The sequence below is a fragment of the Peromyscus eremicus genome, chromosome 2 (genome assembly GCF_949786415.1).
Source record: "Peromyscus eremicus chromosome 2, PerEre_H2_v1, whole genome shotgun sequence".
In the NCBI taxonomy this organism is placed as follows: Eukaryota; Metazoa; Chordata; class Mammalia; order Rodentia; family Cricetidae; genus Peromyscus; species Peromyscus eremicus.
In genome coordinates, this window is record NC_081417.1 from 22,572,211 (window position 1) to 22,590,972 (window position 18,762).

At 39.2% G+C, this 18,762-nt stretch overlaps 1 protein-coding gene across 1 annotated transcript in view; it reads right to left on the reverse strand.

The window, feature by feature from the left end:
* The window catches only part of LOC131903374 (signal-regulatory protein beta-1-like), a 91,211-nt gene that overhangs the window by 37,757 nt on the left and 34,692 nt on the right, over nucleotides 1-18,762 (reverse strand). The gene's annotated exons all lie outside the window — the stretch shown is intronic.

The following is an 18,762-nucleotide window of genomic DNA, read 5'->3' on the forward strand; positions in this document are numbered from 1 at the left end:
GAAATTGAAGAAGATATCCAAAGATGGATTGATTTCCCATGCTCGTGGATCTCTATGATTAACATATTAAAACTTGACATCCTACCAAAAACAATCTACAGATTCACTGCAATACCCATCAAAATACCAACAAAATTCTTTGCAAATCTTGAAAGAACAATGCTCAGCCTCATATGGAAAAACAAAAAATCCAGGATAGTTGTGATGGCTATACTTGGTTGTCAATTTTACTATATCTGTAATAAACTACAATTCAGAAATGGAAGGCACACTTGTGATCTAGATCTGGAAGCAGAAAGACCGCACACTTTTTTTTTTTTTTTTTTTTTTTTTGGTTTTTCGAGACAGGGTTTCTCTGTGTAGCTTTGCGCCTTTCCTGGAACTCACTTGGTAGCCCAGGCCGGCCTCGAACTCACAGAGATCCGCCTGGCTCTGCCTCCCGAGTGCTGGGATTAAAGGCGTGCGCCACCACCGCCCCGCAACCACACACTTTTGATCCAGATATTTAGGTGGAAAGGCACACCTTTAATTTGGGTCATACCTACTGCTGGAAGCTTCTATAAGGACAATGGAAGAAGGAAGCAGTCATTCATTCTTTGCCTGCTTGCTCTTGCCTTGCTAGCATGCCCACTTCTTCACAGGCCTTGGAGGCTAGTTCTTCAGGAATCCAGCATGTACAGAAGACCAGCTGAGACATCCAGCTCACAAGACTGAGAAACTATTGGATGACTGGACTTTCTGTGCACAGCTAGCCATTGGAAATACTGTAAGTATTTCCAACAAGTTCCCATATATACACATTATTAAATAATGAATTATATATATATATATATATATATATATATATATATATATATATATATATATACTCATTATATAAGTTCTGTGACTCTAGATTTTTCTGACTAATACAGATTTTAGTACCAGGGTGGTTCTAGAGAAGTAGAAGTTTAAGGATAAATCTATAAAGTATCTGGAAATGGATTTTTTAATTTGCCACCACCTTCAAATTCACTAGCACCTCCAGTCACTGAAGCCTTTTAAGTAATTCTATTGCCTGGGAGCTTGGAAAGTACTGAAGGCCCATTGTGTAAACTATATTTCCAATTTAAAGAAATAAATGCTTTTGATTATCTTGATTCATCAATAGTGAGTGGCAATGGATTCTGTGACATTATATATGAAACATTTGAGTTTGGGGAAAATAAGGAAAGTAATGTTGCTGGTTGGTTGCTCTTAATATCTCCAGATAAATTGATAAAGGATAGGAATGAGCTTAATGATAAAGTTAATCAACTTCACAATATAGTAAAGGATAACAATAAACTTACTGATAATGTTGACTGGCTCCAGATGTGCATAAACAGTGTAAAGTTTTCTAAGTGTGCCCCAGAAGAAAATCTTCTCTCCAGCAGCCATAGAGCTTGAGTTGCAGAAAATCAAACCAAAGCTCTTATGATAGGTTTGGGTGAATTACAGCAAAAATTCAGGTCTCAGTCTCAGATGGTGCCAGCTTAAAGTAATTATTGGTAAAGAATGTGATTCTATAACTTGAGATAGGGGTGTGTGGGAAGACCCCATTGAAGCAAAGAACTTTGAATCCTCAATTTTCAAGGGTTTATCTCACCTGAAGACTTAATACCCTCAGCCTCATCCCTTGAAATATTGCCCTTTTCACCTTTTACTTAAAAAGTTAGTCCTTCATTGTCTGCTAAACTAGCAGTGACTTTTTCTGAAGGAAATTTCAGGCAACACAATACTAGTGTTCCTCAAGGCCCACCAATAGTTGCCCCTGGACCTATAACCAGATCAAGGCAAAGCAAGCTCCTAGAGGGGATGTAGAAAGTGTAGTCCATGAGGAAGTGTGCTACACTAGCAAGGAACTTAATGCTTTTGCTAATTCATTCAAACAGGAATCTGGGGAATATATGTAGGAATGGATTTTAAAGGTGTGGAATAGTGGTGGAAGGAATATGTCTTAGGGTTTCCATTTCTTTGAAGAAACCAATGACCAAAAAGCAAGTTGGGGAGGAAAGTGTTTATTTTGCATACACTTCAGCATTGCTGTTCATCACTGAAGGAAGTCAGGACAGGAACTCAAACAGGGCAGGATCCAGGAAGTAGGAGCTGACGCAGAGGCCATGGAAGGGTGCTGCTTACTGGCTTGCTTCCCCTGGCTTGCTCAACCTGCTTTGTTATTGAACCCAGGACCACCTGCCCAGGAATGGCACCACCCACAATGGGCTGGTCCCTCCCTCATTGATCACTAAATGAGAAAACGTCTTACAGCCGGATCTCATCAAGGCATTTCTTCAACTAAGGCTCCTTCCTCTGATGACTCTAGCTCGTTTCAAGTTGATACACAAGACCAGCCAGTACAGAACACAAAACTAGATCAGGCTGAGTTTATTGATATGGCCCTCTGAGTGGAGATTCTAGGTTTCATATGCAAGTTTGCACAGACAGAAAATAAGTTGTGAAAAGTTTGGTTGAATGGTTGGCTGAAGTGTTTATTAAATGATGGCCTGCTGAAAAAGAGGGAAGATGCCTGATATCCCTTGGCTTAGTGTTGATGAAGGGATTTCAAGGCTCAGAGAAATTGCAATGCTAGAGTGGGTACTCAGTATAAAACCTAATCCTCCACAATGGGAAGGTCCAGAAGACATGCGCTTCACAAATCCTATATGAAGCAAAATGGTGAGAGGGCCACCAGTACATTTGCAGAGTTTTGTTGTCACCCTTTCCCTTGTGCCAGACATTAGGTTTGGAGATACTACTGCTCAAATGTATGAATTAAACGCAATGGATTTAATTGGGCCCTGAGGTAGCAGGGGCCAGGTGGTAGTACTGAATTGCCAGAGGCAAAGTGATCATAGTTATTATAATTGACAACACAGAAAAAACAATGTCCATAGTGGCCTAACCTGTAATGGTTAGCACAGACAAAGTGAATTTTACAGTGGTAGGATGCATATGGATTCTGTTATTGGCTAATCAAACATGGTGTTTCTAAGCATGAATTAGATAAGCTGACTTCACTCCTGTTTCATCTGTGACTTTAGCTGAGGAGGAGTTCAATGGGAATAAATGTAGACAGGAATACATATTCTGTGCACAGTTGGCTTCTTTCCCCAGATATTCTTTTCATTGCCCAATTGGTCCATGAACAATGTGGCTATGGTGGTAGAGACAGGGACCACATGGACTTCCACTCATCAATGATGACTTGGCTACAGTTGCTGCTGAGTGCCAGATCTGCCAATAGCAGAGACCAACACTAAGCCCCAGATATGGCACCATTTCCTGGAGTGATCAGCCAGAAACCTAGTAGCAATTTGACTACATAGGACCACTTCCTCCATGGAAAGGACAATGCTTTGTCCTTACTAGAGTATTTTTCTGGTTATGGATTTGTCTTTCCTGCATGTAATGCTTCTTTCAAAACCACCATCCATGGACTTACAGAATGCCTTATCCACTGACACAATATTCCACACAATATTGCTTTTGACTAGGGATCACATGTCATAGCCAGAGAAGTATGACAGTGGGCCCATGATCATGGAATCCACGGTCTTACCATGTTCCCTACCATCCTGAAGCAGCTGGCCTGGTAGATGTAATGGACTTTTGAAGACACCATTGCAATGCCAATTAGGTGGCCATAGCCAGGATTCACAAGTCTAGAAATCAAGGGGTGGAAAGGAGAATAGTTCCACTTACTATCACTTATAAGAAAGATTTTGCTTCCTGTTCCTGCAACCTTAAGTTCTATTGACCTAGAAGTTTAGGTTTCAGAGGGGTGTGTGCTCCTGCCAGGAGCCACAACAAACATTTCATTGAAATAGAAACTCAGACTTCCCCCTGGTCACTTCTAACGGTGAAGAAGTCCCCTTGGACTTCTAATACCCTTAAACCAACAGGCTAAGAAAAAAAAATAACAGTGTCTGGAGTGGTAACAGATCCAGATTATCATGAGAATGTTGGATTACCACTCCACAAAGAAAGTAGGAAGGATTATGCCTGGAGTGCAGGAGATCCTTTAGGGTGTCTCTTGATGCTACCACGTCCTGTGATTAAAGTTAATGGGAAGCTACAAAAGCCTAATCCATGCCAGTTGACAAAGGGCACAAACCCATCAGGAATGAAGGTATGGGTCAGTACTCCAGGAAAAGAGCAAAGACCTACTGAAATACTTGCAGGGGGTGGAGGAAATATAGAATGGATAGTAGAGGATAGTAGTTCTAATGTCATCTAAGCCCATGTGACAGGTTGCATAAATGAGGATTATAACTGATATGAGTGCCTTTGTTAAAAATTTCTTAAGAATGTATTTGTACAGATATGTGTTTTCTTTGAATTTCCTTATCAGATGTTGTAGCACCAATTTAAAAAATATCAATGGTTATCATATGTAAGTTTGAGATACTAGAAGGATGTCCCCAAGGGACATTGCCACCTATTCTAAATTTATAATTGCATTTGTGGTTGTATGAAGGATAGTTATATAACATTAAGTGTAATTGTGGCATGGTTAAATATATAATGAATTTGCAATTGTACATGGGATAGTTATATTATGTTTAGGAATTGTTATTACCTGTTTATCGTTTTACATTTGGAAATTGTAGTAGTTTGAATGTAGTTGGCCCCCATAATCTCATAGGAAGTGCCATTATTAGGAGGTGTGGGTTGTTGGAGTGGGTATAACCTTGTTGGAGGAAGTGTGTCACTGTGGGAGTAGGCTTTGAGATCTTTTGCTTAAGCTTTATTCAGTGTCACAGTTAGTAAACTTCCTGTTGCCTGCAAGATGTAGGACACCCCAGCACCATATCTGACTGCATGCCATGCTTCCCATCATGATGATAATAGAGCCACCTCAATTAAATGTTTTCTTTATAAGAGCTGCTGTGGTCATAGTGTCTCTTCACAGCAATAAAAACTCTAACTATGACAGAAATTAATCATGAAATAAGAGATATTATTGTGTGAAAAGCTGACAAGGGATGAATTGTGATGGCTATTTTTTGTTGTCAACTTGACTGTATCTGGAATAAACTACAATCCAGAAATGGAAGGCACACTTGTGATCCAAATCTTGAGGAACAAAGACAACATGCCCATAATCCAGATCTTGAGGTGGGAAGGCATACCTTCAATCTGGTCCAAACCTTCTGCTGGAAGCCTATAGAAGAACAATGGATGAAGAAAGCATTTATTCATTCTTCACCTGCTTGCCCTTGCCTTGCTAGCATGTCTATTCTTCTACTGGCCTTGGAACCTGCTTCTTCAGAATTCTAGTATATACAGAAGACCAGCTGAGATGTCCAACCACATGGGACTGAGCAACTATTGAATTATTGGGCTTTCTATTGACAGCCAGCCATTGTTTGACTGGGATTCATTCTATATAGACTGCAAAAAGCTTGTGACAGTTACCAACCAATATCTGGTATCTGGTTTGAATGAAGGCCCACTTCACAAGAAGGAACCTACACCCAACAATGTTTTGTGTGTGTGTGTGTGTGTGTGTGTGTGTGTGTGTGTGTGTGTGTGTGTGTTTGGTTTTTGAGACAGGGTTTCTCTGTGTAGCTTTGCACCTTTCCTGGAACTCACTCACAGAGATCTGCCTGCTTCTGCCTCCCAAGTGCTGGGATTAAAGGTGTGCGCTACCACCACCCAGCCCAACAATGTTTAAGTGCCCAATAACTAGAGACTAGATAGCTCAGGGACCTAGGGTAAAACCAAATACTACTGTTCTGTAAACCTAGGCAAGTACCTATGGCTAGTGAGACTGTCAAAATGCAGAGAATTAAGTGACTTTGGGTGTCCAATGACAACTGATATATCTGCAGTGCAACCCTTGCACCTAAGGCTCAAGATTTATCATGGAAGAGGGGTGCGGAGATTATAAGATCATAAGAGCCAGAGGCTGAGCGGTGTCAGATAGTGTCCCCTAGCCAAATGAGGAAATAGCATCATGGTGGTGTTAACAGACAAGGATAATGATAACACCACTTGACATATCTACTCAGAGAGGGGAAATGGCCCCATTCTTTAATGAAGAGTTGTAGGAGGTCAGTGGCTGCTGAGAGAAAAATGGCAAGTTTCCTTCAAGGAAGAGCTTTCACATGGGCTTCCCGATCCAAAATAGTCAGCCCAGGCATATAGGCATATAAGCAAGGTCAAATGGATACAGTAGGTTATATGTAAATATGTATATACATGTATATGTGTATATATACATATATACATATACATATATACATATATGTGTGTATTCATATAACAATAACTATTAAAGAAGAAACTGGGAATGTACATGCACCATAAGCAAATATATCCAAAGTATTGTGTTTGTATTCTCTGTCTATAAATTCCTCCTCTCCTCCCATTAATGCAAAAGGAAGACAAAGGCAGTAATCTACCAAAGTTCAGCCTTGAGAAAAAGTTATTTACAGAGAGGAAAGTTTGCTTACTGTAAGCATTTAGGGAAGCTTAACGAGTTGGAAGAGAAGGAGAAGTGGGTGGTGAACATTATTGGGTGAAACAGAACTGAAACTGCAGGACTGTGTAAATATTTTGCAAATTGAAAAGTTAAAGTAACAGTAAAGAAAGATATTTTTAAAATTCCTGTCTGTTTTTATGTACACTAAAGCACAAACACACACACACACACACACACACACACACACACACACACGATGGTGTACACACAAAATATGTAAAAATGTGCCTTCCCATAATATTATATAAGGTCATTTTAAGGACATTACATTTTAACACTATGGATATCTTAGTAAAGTATATGCAGAGAAAGACAATATGTATTTTATAAGAATGTGAGTATACACACTCTGTTTCCATTGTAGTCATTTAATGCTTAGTCACAATTTTCACCCTGATTGTAATGAAAATCTCCTTGAAAATTAGTAAGTCGTTGTTCTGAGTGTGCCTGTGTATTGTGAAAACAGAAGTCATGCTGGACAGCTACCAGGAGCTAAGACAAGTATTTTTTTTTCTTAAAATCAGATAATCTCAATTATTCCTAACCCACAAAGCCTCTGTGGGTGAAGGTTGGATATTTCTCTCTAATTCAATGCAGTTTTTACTCTTTCTGCAATTAACTTATACGAAAAAGCCAAATAGCTTTCTATAGTTAAAATGAAGAAACCATGGTGGTGTTGGAGCTGGGTTTATAACTTAATAGTGAGCATGATTTAGCAAGTGTGAGGCATGAGTTTAATCCATAGCCCCAAAACAAAAAGAAGGAAAGAACAAATGAAGGGAGGAGTAAGAGGAGAAATCTCAAAGTGTCTGGTCTAGATTTAAGTCTGAGCTTTTTTGGTGACTAAGCCAGGTAATATTAAGCAATTTGTCTCTGACACATCACTCCTCCCCAAGTGAACAGGAAAATAGGAAAAGCTACTGCAGGAAGAGTAGACAAGTAAGGAGCACAAGATGCTAAATTCTTCTGAACTCATTTTTTTTAGGGCTGGCCTTGTAATCTGTGAAAATGTAATGTTCATGTTTTTAAAAGGCACATGTGGGCCCTCTACAATTGAACTGAGAATTTGAGAGGTGCTGGGTCCAGATCTGAGGACATAGATTGGATTCATGACAGTACTGTGGGCAGAGTACTGTATTAGGGAAGCATGAGTAGGCCTGCAGTGTGCCTCTTCCTCCATGTCATAAAAGCAGGAAAATAAATGATTTTGGGGAAAGTCAAGAGGACCAGGGATGTGTGTGGACATGTAGGTGAACAGCATCCTGGTCATATGTCAAAGCCACAAACCTTGATACTTACAATGTGACTATACCAGTTACAGCATCTTTAAACAGGAGGTTAAGGTCAATTTGGATCATTAGGGTGGGTCTCAATTCAACTTGACTGGTTATGTTGTAGGAAGAGGAGAGTATATACACTAAGGAAGACCATGTATGATGACAGAGGGGAAGTTCTAATCAACAATGAAAGAGAGTCCACAGAAGAGAGCATTTCTGTGGACACATAACTCTGAGCTTTTATGGTTCTAGAATTATGAGAAAATGAATAAGTGCTGCTTTATGGAAATCCTAGCAACAGAACACAAGCATCCACAAGACAAAAATGTACCAATTCCCAATAAAAAAGCAATTGGTGTGAAGATTCCAATTATGATGGAGGCAAGCAGCAGGACAGAGGGAAAACTGAGTAACTCAACTGATGAGGAATGGTAACTGTGCACTGTAAGGAACATTCTACCTATACCAGCTTCACAGGGGCTTTAAGGGAGACTTGACATCTTCAGGCAGTAAGCAGAAAGTGCTGAGCTTGTAGCCAGGCAAACTCATCAGATGCTAAGGGATTGTTCAATGGCTCTGAAGGCCTCAGCGTTAGAGAATTTACACATTATTCTTTTGAAATGTTTTCACAGCCAAAATGTAAAGATATATACATATGATTATTTGAAGCATCATCTGATTGAATTCTCTGATCCCTGTTGTAGCTGATTGATACACAAAGCCAATGCTCAGGATTCTGACTGTAGTCTCTCAGACAATGCCATGATCATCCCTTCAGAGATCGTCCCTGAATTCCATGGGCAGGACTGGAGAAGGAGAAAGAAGATTCTACTCTTGAACATGTTCATATGTGCATTCCAGTAGGATGGTCTGGAAACAGGACAGTGTGAGGAGAAAGTGGCCAAGAATCAGGGCCCAACTTTATGGAGCTCTTAGGAGCTTTTCTCTCCAGGGTCAGTGCTGCTGAGATCCCAGGTTCAGCATTTTGGAGAGAAGGGATGCTTTGGCTCCTTCTGAATAAAAGGAGTGGGTTTCTTGTAAGCAAACAACAGTTGGATACATGATTGTGAAATATAAACAAGGCAAAGGAGGAGGCTGCAAGGTAGAGGTTACTCAGGTGAATTTCAAAGGGACTTAGATGAGTCTAGCAGAGATTATATTTCTTCTTTCTGCAGCCTCCATTGGATCCACTTTTGTCCCTCAAGTCATCTTGAGGTCTTGGTGACTCACCCATTAGAGGCAGATTGAAATGGATACTTTTGTAATTCCCAAGCATCACAGCTTAGATATACCTGGCTTGTGGCCTAGTCTTCCCACATCTCTCTTGGAGATAACCAGTTCAGTCAGGAAGAAATTCTCGATAGATGCTCAAAGCTTCTAGCCAGGTCTTCTCTTGAAATAACTATATTTGTCTATATGTTGATATTCTGATAAATTTATCTGACATGTAGTCAAATGGGAAGTTTAGGACTCCATAATCCTGGATGTGGCAAATGCAATGTCTTCTTGATATCTTCCAGAGAAGGAATTTGCTCCTTGTGAAGCATGTAGATAATGGGGAGGTAGTATTGCTGGGCATGGGAAGTTATAGCATTATACTGCTATGTTGGTTATTTTTCTATAGCTGTTATAAAAGACCATGACCAAGGCAACTTACAAAAGAATTTAAATGGCCTTATTATTCCAGAGGGTTAGAATCCATGGTGGTGGTGCAAAGGCATTGCAACAGAACAACTGAGTGCTCACATGTCAGAACTTCAAGCAGGAGGCAGAGAACATGCTGGGAATGACATGAGTCCTTTGAATCCTCAAGCCCACCTCCAGTGACACACCTTCCAATTCTTCCCAAACAGTTCCACCAATGAGATGCCAATGATTTAAAAATATTAGCCTAATGGGACAATTCTCGTTCAAACCACCACAATTGGGATGGAAATGGGGTCGACAGTTTCCTGTGGAAAGTTCTGGGCTATCATATTCATTTCAAAACTCTGCATCAAGAGCCTCTATTCTATCTCCCACTGCAGAGATTGGATCTGGAAGAGGAAGGATGGATGCCTTGACCTACTAAGAGTACATGCCCAGGATTTGGGCAACTTAGTCAAGCCCCTTAGACTCTCATTTTCCCCCTCTACACAAGGGATTAAGAAGTGTTTGCTGCACTATTTCAGTGGGAATTAGAAGCAAAACATATTGTAGCTGATCTGAAAGACCAATAGGTACTCCTATTACCAGCTGAAGACAAGGAAAACTAGTTTTACTGTTGAATATACCCTACCTCCCTGAGGTAGCTCCTCACCAATGGCCCTCTTCTGATCTCCAGAAACCAGATATGTGCCTCTCTGGATTGCCCCTGACTTTTGAGATCTTTTGTCCTCTCTAGGATTCTGTGTCCTTAGTCTTCATTGATCCATAGAGTTGGCAGCCACTTCACATGGGGCCTTTGTTTTTCTGATGATTTACACTTGATAGACTCACTTCAATAAGACACATCTAGGTTAAAGGTATAGATGCCAATGTTGTGCCTGATTTTCTAAGTACCTTATCTATGAGTGACTAGGTTTGTACAGGGCAGTGTGAAGTGAGAAGAGGCATGAATATTAATCTTTCGAATTTGGCAGAATATACAGTCACCTACAGACAGGGTTCCAGGCACACAGGTGAGGATTATCTTTACTGTGGCCATGACTAAGGTCCCCAGCCAAAGTCAGACCATAGACACTGGCCAGGCCCTTAGAGGCACCCTGGATCATGGATATCCACATGGCCTCAGATGGCAGTACAGACCACTCACATCAGTATGTCCCCTCGTAGCAGCAAGGCCAGTGGACATCAGCATGGATTCAGGCTGCAGCACAGGTTGGCTTTTGTTGGGAACATAGGACACAGATATTGACATAGTCCCCTGCTGCAGTAGGATTATGGACACTGATATGGCCCATCACTGGCAGCAAGGTCCTAGACATCACCCTGGTCTTATGTGGCAATTCAGACCATTCATATAAATATGGCCCCCAGAAGAATATATTATACTATATCTCTCAACTAAATTACTCTTAGGTTCACCAGTGTTTGAAAATGAGGCAAAGCCAAACAGCATACTTTTGTATGTCATAAATATTTTAAAATATTGGATCATAGGAAATTGTTACGTTCAGTTACAGCACTTTGGAAGTATATTCATGGCATTTTTCTTCACCAGAAGAGACACCTAGATGGTATGCAAATGAGAGAAACAAATCACTGCACTAGGTTTCCACATTGCCCCATAACTGTCTCCCTATTCCAGTCATATCTCACTGTATTCTTTTCTTCCAGCCCTTTCTCCTCCACCTAATCCCTACTGTTCCCATCCTCACCCACCCCCAGTACACCTGCATAATCTATTGTATTTCCCCTTCCCAGAGAGATCTATGCTTCCCCCTAGAGCTCTCCTTGGCCTCTCTGAGTCAGTGGATTGTAGTGTGATTATCCTTTACTTAACAGCTGTTATCCACTTCTACGTGAATAGATATCATGTTTGTCTTTCTGGGTGTGAGTTGGCTTGCTCATGAAGTTTTTTTTTCTAGTTCCATCCATTTTCTTGAAAATTTTATGATGTCATTTTTTCTAAGAGCTGAGTAATACTGCATTGTATAAATATACAACATTTTCTTTATCTACTCTACTGTTGAGGAGCATCTAGGCTATTCACAATTTCTGACATTTATGAATAAAGCTCTTATGAACATAGTTGAGGAAGTGTCCTAGTGGTAGGATGGAAAGTCTTTTGGGTATATGTTCAAGAATGGTATAGCTGGGTCTTGAGGTAGATCAATTCCCAATTTTCAGAAGCACTGCCATATTGATTTCTGCAGTGGTTATCCAAGTTTGCATTCCACCAGCAATGTAGGAATGTTCCCTTTGCTCCACATTTTTGCCAGCATGACTGTTACTTGTGTTATTGACCTTAGCCATTCTGACAGGTGATGGAATCTCAAAGTAGTTTTGATTTTCATTTCCCTGATGGCTCAGGTTGTTGAACATTTCTTTAATGTGTTCCTCAGGCATTTGAGATTCTTCTGTTGAGAATTCTCTATTTAGATTTGTACCTCATTTTTTAAATTGGGTTGTTTGATTTGTTGATATCTAGTTTCTTGAGTTCTTTATACATTTTGGGTATTAGTTTTCTCTTGGATGTGAAGTTGGTGAAAATCTTTTCCCATTCTGTAGGTTCATATTTTGTTCTATTGACAGTGTCCTTTGCCTTAAAGATATAAGCTTTTCAGTTTTATGAGGTCTGATTTATTAATTCTCTATCTTAGTGTCTGTGCTATCTCTGTTCTGTTTATGAAGTTGTCTCCTGTACCAATGTGTTCAAAGGTATTACGCTACTTTCTATCAGGTTCAGTGTATCTGGTTATATGTGGAAGTATTAGATCCACTTGGACTTGAGTTTTGTGCAGGGTGATAAATATGGATTGATTTGCATTCTTTCACATGCAGACATCCTGTTAGACCAGGACCAATTGTTGAAGATCCTTTCTTTTTTCAGTTGTGTAACTCTGGCCTCTTTATAAAAAAAAAAAAAATCAGGTGTCAAATGGTATGTGTATTTATGTCTGCACCTTTAATTCAATTCCACTGAGCAATGGGTTTGATTATATGTCAATATCATATGGTTTTTATTAGTGCATCTCTGTATTATAGCTTGAAATCAGGGATGGTGATACATCTGGAAGTTGTTTTATTGATCAGGATTGTTTTAGCTATACTGGGTTTTTCTTTTTTCATATGAAATTGAGTATTATTCTTTCAAGATCTGTGAAGAATTGTGTTGGACTTTTGATGGGGATTGTATTGAATCTGTAGATTGCTTTTAATAAGATAGGCTTTTTTTTTACTATGTTAATTCTATGGATTCATGATCATGGGAGATCTTTCCATCTTCTGATGTCTTCTTCAATTTCTTTCCTCAAAGATTTGAAGTTGTTGTCGTGCAGGTCTTTCACATGCTTGGTTAGAGTTACACCAAGTTATTGTATATTTTTTGTGGGTATTGTGAAGGGTATCTATTCCTTGATTTATTTCTCAGCCCATTTATCATTTGAATATAAGAGGGTTACTGATATTTTTTAGTTAATCTTATATTCAGCCACTCCACTAAAGGTTTTTATCAGCTTTAAGATGTAGATGTAATTCTAAACAGTCTTATTAAATAAAAAACACAGAGTCAAATAAAGAGTTAAAAACCCAAGAGGTCAGAGCACTAGTGAATAGCCTTTAGCTTACCAGTTGCTGCCATCTTTCCCTTGAGAGAGAGAGAGACCTTCTCCTGTGTGACTCATCTTTTTATTGACTTTCTGTTCTGCCTTCTCATTGGTTCTAAACCCAACCACATGACTTCTTTGTCACTCCCTGTCTATACAGACCTTCACCAGGTCTCTATGGTTGGTATTGGAATTAAAGGCGTGTGTCACCATGCTATGTCCTTGAACACACAGACTTTGCCTGCCTTGTGATCAGATTAAGGGCATGTGCTACCACTGCCAGACTTCTGCTAAATGGCTTGTTATTAGCTCTGACCCCCAGGCAACTTTATTTATTAACATACAAATAAAATCACATTTCAGCACAAATAAAATATCACCATAGTAGGAGTTTCCTGATAGAATTTTTGGGGTTACTTCTGTATACTATCATATCATCTGCAAATACTGATACTTTGACTTCTTCCTTTCTAATTTTTACCCCCTTGATCTCCTTTAGTTGTCTTATTGCTGTAGGTAGAACTTCAAGTGCTGTATTGAATAGATATGGAAAGAGTGAACAGCCTTGTCTTGTTCTTGGTTTTAGTAGAATTGCTTCGAGTTTCTCTCAATTTAATTTGATGTCAGCTATAGGCCTCCTACTAATTGCATTCATTATGTTTTGGTATGTCCCTTGTATATCTAATATATCCAAGACATTTATCATGAATGTGTGTTGGATTTTGACAAAGGCCTTTTCAGCATCAAATGAAATGATCATGTTTTTTTTTCCAGTTTGTTTATGTGGTGTTTTACATTGACTATTTTTTGTATGTTTAACCATCCCTGAATCTCTGGGATGAAATGTACTTTATCATGCTAGATGATCTTTCTGATGTGTTCCTGGATTTGGTTTGAAATTATTTTTTGAGTATTTTTGCATCTATCTTCATAAGGGAAATTTCTTTCTTGTTTAATCTGTGTGGTTTGGGTTTCAAGGTGACTGTGGCATCATAAATTGAATTTAACAATGTCCCTTCTGTTTCTATTTTGTGGAATAATTTGAAAAGTTTTGATGTTAAGTCTTCTTTAAAAGTCAGTTAGAACTCTGCTTTAAAACTGTCTGGCCCTGGGCTATTTTTTGTTGGCAGACTTTTAATGACTGACTCTATTTCCTTAGGGCTTATAGGTTTTTTAAGTTGTTTATCTGATCTTGGTCCAACTTTGGTAAGTAGTATCTATCAAGAAAATTGGCCATTTCTTTTAGAGACTTTGGAAATCCTTTGGATTTCCTTGGTGTCTGTTGTTATGTTCCCCTTTTCCTTACTGATTTTGTTAATTTGGATATTCTTTCTCTTTAAGTTATTTTGAATAAGAGTTTGTTTATTTTGGTGATTTTTTTCAAGGAATGAAATCTTTGATTCATTGATTCTTTGGATTGTTTTCCTTGTTTCTATTTTGTTGACTTCACCCCCAGTTCAATTATTTCCTGCAGTCTACTCCTCTTAGGTGTACTTGTTTCTTTTTTCTTCTAGAACTTTCATATGTGCTGTTAAGTTGCTAGTATGAGATCTTTCAACTTTTTATGTAGGCACTTAGTGCTATGAACTTTCCTCCTACCATCTCTTTCATTGTGGCCCATAAGTTTTGGTAGGTTGTACATTCATTTTCATTAATTTCTATGAAGTCTATAATTTCTTCCTTTATTTTTGTCTTTATGCAGTAGTCATTCGGTAGAGAACTGTTCATTTTCCACAAGTTTGTAGGCTTTCTATTCTTTTCTGTTGTTGAAATCCAGCTTTAATCCACGGTGGTCTGAGAGGATACAGTAGGCTATTTCAATCTTCTTGTATCTGTAGATATGTGCTTTGTGACAGAGTATGTGCTCAATTTTGGAGAAAGTCCCATGAGGTGCTGAGAAGAATGCATACTCTTTTGTGTTTGGGGGAAGTGTTCTGTAGATATATGTTGTGTCCATTTGGTTCATAACACCTGTCAGCTTCAGGAGTTTTCCATTTACTTTTGGTCTGGATGACCTGTCCAATGGCAAGAGTGGTGCATTGAAGTCTCCCACTCTCAATTTGTGGATTAAGTTTTAATAATATTTCTTTTACAAATGTGACTTTTACAAATGCAGTTGTATTCAGGGCATAGGTGTTAAGTACTGAAACATCATCTCGGTGGATATTTCCCTTAATGAGTATGAAGTGTCTTTCCCCATCTCTATTGATTGATTTTTGTTTGAAGTCTATTTTGTTAGAAATTAGTGAAGGAACTCTAGTCCATTTGAGCATGGCAAACATGGCTCTGCCAGGCCTTGTCTTACTCCCTGTTTCCCTCTGCCTTGCTAAAAACCATTAGATTGCATTCCTAAAGCTAGCCCCCAAGGTCTAGTCCCTTGTTTGACCACTTCCTCCTCCTAAGGCTGACTACCAAGGTCAGGTTATCAAAGTATTGAAGTCCAACAATCAAAAGTCTCCATTGGCTACCCTTATTAACATACCCAATTAAAATGAAATGCCTCATCCTAACTGTGGGTTTCCCCTTATACTTTTATAAACTGCAGTTTCCTAAGTGCTATGTCTGTCCCCTCTCTATCCAGAGACAATACTTTGTGCCCACCCCAACAAATATTCCTTCACCCTCTCCCTTGTTCCTTTCCCCTTTTCCCTTATCCTCTATCACCTATTTTTTTCTCCTATTCCCTGACCTTTGTCCCTCTGGGTAAAATAAATCCCCTTTTTTTCTGAGAACTTGGTCTTGAGGTCTCCTGAGCTGATACCTTATCCTTTCATGTGGTGTTCTGACTTGGATATCAACCTATAGTAACCTCTTACCCCAGTTCTATACATTTGGACCTTCAGGTGCCAGCCTTCTTCATCCAACAGTGGCTAATCAGTGAGATTTCCCCTACATTTCTACACTTCTGATAAGCATATTCTATTCAGTTTGGTGTGGTTGGCAAGCTTGACTCTGCCCCTAGAATATGAACAATGTTCTGAGCTTCTCTCCTTTGGCAGTTTTGGTGTTTACCTGAAGTCCTCTAGTTCTATTCACAATGAAGGGACACTAGCCCACTGGAGCATGTGGCCCTGGCAGACCTTGACCTTCTCCCCTATTCCCTCTGCCTTGTTAAAAACTGTCAGATTACATTACTGAAGCTAGCACCCGATTGCTATTCTCTTATGTGGACAATTCCTCCTCCTGAGGCTGACTAGCAAGGTGTTACTATCTAACTATTGAAATCTAGCAATCAAAAGCCTTCTTTGGCTCACCAAATTCACATGCCCAGTTAAAATTAAGCATTTCATCTTATCATTGGGTTTACCATTTTACCTTTATATAATGCCATTTTCCTATGTGCCACATCTGTCTCCTCTCTATCCAGAGGCAGTCCTTTGTCTTTAGAACAAATATCCCTGCTCCTTTTTCATTCTCACTCTTCCACTGACCCTGTTTTTGTCCTTTATCCCTGCACTTTATTCTTCTGGGGCAAATAAACCTCCTTTGTACCAAGAATCTGTTCTTGAGGGTCCTAGGCCTATACTTTTCCTTTCACTGGTACCAAAACCCAGGATTCTGTCTAAAGGACTCCCTTATTTCCCCAACACAGTTCTCAAACATATTCTTAAAACATGTCATCCATGTTCTTAAAGTATTTCAATTTCAGAAACCACATTAATACCCAAGGAAAGATTCTTCTTATGTAACAAAAGCCTTTTACATTATATTTTTCCCAACACAACCAGTCCCTCCTTTCAGTTAATAGTTCTTCCCCAACAAACCTTATATAGGCAATCTAAATTTTCCTGACTCCTCTCAAGAACTCTCAAACAAACTCCAGAGAAGTACTCCTGTCAACCAACAGCCTAAATTTTCTTGTCTATTGACTATTCCTCAGGGTAGGATCTCTTCCCGTTTTGTGGCCTTGGGACTCCTCTTCCCAACTACCAAGACCACGAACCTAAAAGTTTCAAATGTACACCCAATATAAAACATTTTTTTTCTAAACTCCTTTATTTTACTTTTATCTCTAGTGAACCTGTTCCAACAGATTTCAAATCAACTACAGGCTCCTCTAGTAACTCCAGCCCCAGCCCCAGCCCCAGCCCCAGCCCCAGCCCCAGCTGTTTCCTCAAAATCTACAACCTGGACAAGCCTCACAGACAACACTTTCCTAACCTCAGATGGTCCTGCACTACCTGGACTACAGACTATCACAGCCTGTTCTTCCCAACCTTGATTGACAACCCAGCTTGCTTGGGTCCCCTAACAATGATGCCCCAATATCAGCAGTTAGCCGCCAGAGAGAACAATGCCCACTTACCCAACACACAGTGATCCGATAATAAAACAACAACAACAAAAAAAAAAAAATGGGAATGAAGGGACTCTAGCCAGCTCAACCATGGCAAACATGGCTCTGACAGGTGTTTCCCTTCTCTCTCATTCCTTTGCCTTGCCAAAAATCATTAGATTATATTCCAAAAGCTAGCTCTCAAGATCTAGTCCCTTATTTGTTCACTTCCACCTAAGGCTGACTACCAAAGTCTAGGTACCACATTATTGAAGTCCATCAATCAAAAGTACCCTTTGGTTCACCTAAGTAACATTCCCAATTAAAATTCATCCTAACAGGGGATTTACAACTGTCCTTGGAGCTTAGATTCAGCTTTGATTCTTGATGTTGATGATGCGACATATTCAATTGCCTGCCCATCTACCTGCTTGCTTATCTGTATATGGACTTGAGCTTGTCATGTCCAGATCTCAGATTCTGGTTTGACCTTTAACCTCACATTTAGACCTTACTCTTAAATCCCAACTCTAACAACTCCAGAAACAGCTTCCCTCATGAAATGATCTGGTCCATTATCTTATTCATATCGACTCTCAGCCTAAATCAGAATTGCTTGAACTCTAGGTAGCCTCTTTCTTTAACTTGTATTCATTCTTTAAATCATATGCAAATAGATATATTTAGTGGTTACTGCATGATATGAGAGTTAATATCTGTGATTAAGATTGAAATAAAAGAGTTTTCATCAATGCTGGGCAGTTTTCCAAGATAGGTGGGATTATATACCAAAGTGTCAGTGAAACTGTTGAACCTTACGAATTTATTCTCATTCAATGAATTTTGACATTGTGGAAAAATTCTAAAAGTCTTCACCTATTTTTCTGGTATAGTGTTATGACAGTAATCAGCTCAATTTCCTTAGTGATTTGTAGCTCTCAGGAGTATGTACAGTCTTTTTGGAGGCCCTGTGGACATGTCTACCAAAAAGTCCAGTATGGAGGTTTGTCTTCCTGACTACTCTTGTTGTAGAGAATTGTTGTGTTAAACATTTATAGTTGCTAGCTTTAGACCAGTGACTTACAGACAAGAATTTTGCCACTGAACAATTAATTTATGCCCTACAGTAAGAGAATTTTCCTAGAAACAAAAGATATTCTAAAAGTGTGTCTTAAAGGTAGGAATAGTGTTCTAGCCTTGGGAATTCTGGATGAGCCACACACTGTAATAGTTGCCTGTCTTCTTTGAAGTTCCTTTCTTTTTTAACTGAATGTCCTACTTTGATAATAATTAAATGCCAATCAAAATAGATGTGTACAGGTAATCTATTTTATTTCACTTAACTGTGTCTCAAGTACTTTGCTAACTATTATAAATAGACTAGTTTGATGAAAGTGGAACAGAATGGCTACAGGATTTTATAACTTCAGAGTGTCCATGAACATCTCTTTC